Source organism: Sylvia atricapilla, chromosome 16 (assembly GCF_009819655.1).
Source record: "Sylvia atricapilla isolate bSylAtr1 chromosome 16, bSylAtr1.pri, whole genome shotgun sequence".
Classification (NCBI taxonomy): domain Eukaryota; kingdom Metazoa; phylum Chordata; class Aves; order Passeriformes; family Sylviidae; genus Sylvia; species Sylvia atricapilla.
In genome coordinates, this window is record NC_089155.1 from 12550184 (window position 1) to 12554269 (window position 4086).

At 44.7% G+C, this 4086-nt stretch overlaps 1 long non-coding RNA gene across 1 annotated transcript; it reads right to left on the minus strand.

The window, feature by feature from the left end:
- Positions 1 to 1190: 1190 nt before the first annotated feature.
- On the minus strand, positions 1191 to 2685 carry LOC136368642 (uncharacterized). Its single transcript, XR_010744876.1, has 2 exons — positions 2018 to 2685; positions 1191 to 1510 (listed from the first exon to the last, which is right to left on the minus strand). It is a non-coding gene; the product is annotated as an uncharacterized lncRNA (long non-coding RNA).
- Between the last annotated feature and the right edge of the window lie 1401 nt (positions 2686 to 4086).

The window sequence follows — 4086 nt, forward strand, 5'->3', positions numbered from 1 at the left end:
CAGTTGAAGAGATGGAAGCAGCCCGGCCGCTGCTGACAGCAATTCAAATGCCAGCAGATTGGGCGGCACTGAATTAAACAACAGCGCTTGTTCAAATATTAGGAGAGACAAGAGGGGGAAAAAAAGCTCTTGGAGAAACAGATCCTGCTGTGCTGGATGAGCTCCGCAGACTGACTAATCCGGGCTCCTGTCCTACGAGTCACCAGCAGCAAATACCTGGGGAAGGTGCGAGGTGTGGACACCGCATCTCCCCCGGGACACAGCGGTGTCAATAGTTTAGGGCAACACGATAAAAATATAAAAACTGGGTAGTCTGAAGTGAAAAAATCAAGAGCTCAACTTGATCCTATTGAGCAGACAACGCAGCTTTTAATGGCCGAGTTTTAAATTTTGTGATGTAATTTATTGATCCCGGTCAGACCCCAGAAGAGGAGTCACAGGACAGCCGTGGGCTGACTAAAAATCCATGTGATGCCATTAGAAATGCCATATTCTCCTCGGGACCGGCGGCTGGAGCAGGCAGGGCAGGAGCTGGGAGGTGGCAGGGCAATCCACGGGGTGAGAGGAGCATTTGCAGCTCTTGTGGTTGGTTTGGGCAGCTCTAATAATCCTCGCCATTCATCAGCATGAAAGAGTCAAGTATTCCCACCTCCCCCCTCTCACCGCTGCCATTTGAAAAGTATCTGACCTAATTATTACTATCCCTGTTGTGTAAATTCAGCACTTTGTCAGGCTGAATAAATGTACATTAGCCTTAACATGAGCGAAACAAGTTTAAACAATGAAGGCAGCTTTGTAAAGCTCCCCGGCTTTTTAACTTATTTGACACCACACTAAAGGGCCCATTTAGACTAAAGAGTTCAGCACATTTTGGGACCCATTAAATGCCCAGGTTGAGACTAGATATTCTCCTTTTTCTTTTTTTAATTTGTCCTCCCTGGTTGCTAAAGTCAGCAGAATTGAGCAATAAGCTGTTTTGCATTTCTTTAGCTTTGTAGGCAAGTTGCAGAAAGAAAAGCTACACCCATCGCGGCCAGCAGAGCAGCCCTGCCAAGGCCGGGCAAACCTCACTTATCACTGAGACCAAGGCATTCCTCGGAATTAGCTTTAATTAAAAAAAAAAAATAGTTTTAATTAAAAAAAAAAAACATAAAAAGAGGAAACTCATGGCACAAAAATGTTAGGAAAACTTACGCTGTCAAATTGTTTCTATTTTAGGCTCACAACACAGAATTTAGAGTCAGGTCAGCCTTTCATAGAATTATGGAATTATTGTGGTTGGAAAAGAGCTCCAGGATCATGGAGTCCAAGCTGTGACTGATCCCCACCTTGTCCCCAGCCCAGAGCTCTGAGTGTCACCTCCGGGAATTCCTGGGACACCTCCAGGGATGGGGATCCAAAACCCCCTGGGCAATTCCAAGGCCTGAGCACCTTTTCCATGATCCTGATTCCGGAGTGACAAACTCCAAGTCTATCCTGACTGCAGCTGTTGTCACATTCAGGACATGACCTGGGAGAAGGAGAAATTTTTTGAAGGAGAAATTTTTTGAAGGAGAAAATTAACTCTGTTTTGGCTGCAGGACAAACGCAGATCAGCTTCAAAAGAGCAAAAAGGGCAGAAAAATCAGGGGATCATCACCCTCATCATTCCCTGTTTCCTGCCCTCCTCCTTCATGGAGAAAATTTCTCAAGGTAGCAGAAAGAAAGAGGCAAACGAGACGACACAAGGGAAAAACTGGCTGGAAAAAAGTAGCCGTGAAGTCAGAAGTGAAAAATTCTGCCAGGGGAAAACTTCTGCCAGGGGAAGGGGTTGTTGTCCTTCACCAGTGAGCCCCTGACTTTTGAGCACACCTCTCACAGCTGCCACACAAAGGTTGGGCTCTGCCGGATGTGTCACTAAGAGCTGGCAGGGAAACTTTTTCAAAAGAGAATTTCGTTTTACTCGAAGCCATCACGAAACCGGTTCTTTCCCAAATGAGATCTGCGGTCAGTCTGTAAATTGAATTCTGTCACTGACCTGGAAGAGATACTTGAATCCACGTGAAGTTCAGGGCTTGACAAAGCCACAACTCCAACACTGGCAGCAGCACCTCCCCAGGATCTGGGCTCTTGGATGGAGATCCAGATTAAAATCCTGGTTTTTAGGCAGAGCTGGATGTGGATTCCATCCCTCTTACTCATTTTGAAGCTTGGTTCAGTTTGAAGCACAGGAAAAAAAAAACCAAAAAAACAAAACCCAACTCAATTATAATTTCTAGCTGTCAGGAAGGAATTCTATCAGCTCCATCCTCCAGGAGGAAATCCACACTGTCTAGCAGTAATCAGTTCCATTTGTGACCCTCCCAACAAAACCCTTTTTGTCTGTGATTTGTATTCAGCTTAGGACACGCTGATTTCAGACCCTCTGTGGATTTTAATGTCTAAACAGCCTTTTTATTTTTAAATGCAAGCAAGAAACTATTTGGCAGGGTCTGACTCTGAAGCAAGATCCCCCAGCTGCAGTGGGGCCTGGGCTCACAGCAAGGCAGGACACTCACAGACTCTGCTCAGTTCAGCTAAGAATAGGACATCAGTAAGAAATATTTTAATCTAACAAACATCGTGTTTTGAAGGGAACTTTCAGCTTTTCTCGGCCAATTTGAGTGGCATGTGATGATCTCATGGCGTGGCAGCTGGGAAGCTGCAGCTCTGACACTGATAATGGGCTGAGCTCTGGGTGCGGGAACTCCCTCAGGTTTTTGGGATTCAGGGGCACCGATGTGGAAATGAGGCTGGTGATTCAGGACACTGAACCTTCCAGCCCCTTTCCACACATCTGGGCCAGGTTTCCCCACCAGTGTGGGAAGGAATTTGCTGCAGTTCACTCCAGTCCTCAGGTTCCACACCAAAAAAATAAAACAAACCAGCCCCCAATTATACAACTGGCACTAACTGGATCCTTTTTTTGAGCTTTTCAGAAGAGAGGTCGAGGCTTGAACAGCTTGGAAACAAAAGTGTGCCATGTATTCCCCAGAACAGCCCCATGGATGTGCTGCAAGACACTAAAAAAAAAAAAAAAAAAAAAAAAAATACGGATTTCACATTCTACCACTTCTGCAGTTTTCAACTTTCACCAGCATTCAAATTCACCTACATTAAAAGAAAATTAAATTGCCCTCTCCAACAAAAAGCAAACCACAACAAAGCAAACATCCTCCAGCAAACTATTCCCTCGAATCCATTAAAAACTGCCAAGTCAACGCTGCAGTGCCCGCTGCCCGTCCCGGGCTGCCAACAGCACAAGTGGCACTTTGGGCCCCTGTTTGTCACCAGCTGTGGCAGGAACTGCATCACAGGCCAGAAATATTCCATATTCCAACCATATTTCACATGCCAATGATGTATCACATTCCCCCAGAGCTGGGGCTCTGTGAAGGGAAGGAAAAGCCTCCACTGGAAACAATTCCAGGGACCATCAAGGTTTTAAGAGCTCTGTCCCCAACATGAGGATGGTGGAATATTGGACACAACTCTGCAAAAAGGCAGAGCAGGAGATGATGAACACAAGGGCACAGGAAGAATCAGCCAGGAATTTGTTTTAATAGATGAGCACATCAGAAGGAAAAAGGAGTCACTACTAAGGCGCAGTGGGCAGGAGAACCTGGGACCAACAGCTTGGACCCTGCCTGATTTATCACTACAAAAGAGACATAAAACTGAATATTGTGTTTCTCTGTGTATTTTTAAGCAAAGTACTAATTAAATCAAAAGCATTAAATTAATTCCCTTTAGGATTTATAACTGCTGTAAGTAGGAGAAAAGTGCAGTCCTATAAAACAGCAATGGGATTTTACCATGTGTTGTCAAACAGAATTAAACTGCAAATAAAAGCTCTACTATGGGACACCTTTGGTGCAGAAATTTCATTATCTGTAAGCAACAAATAATAAAGGATCATAATGAAAAGAACACAGAACAAGGAGAACAAAGCTGATCCCCAGCCACACATACAAAATGTGCCTGAATGTTTCCTGGAAGCTCCAGCAAACCTCAAAGTGTTTGATGTGCTCACACCTCTGGAAAACAAAAAAAATTCTTACCACCATA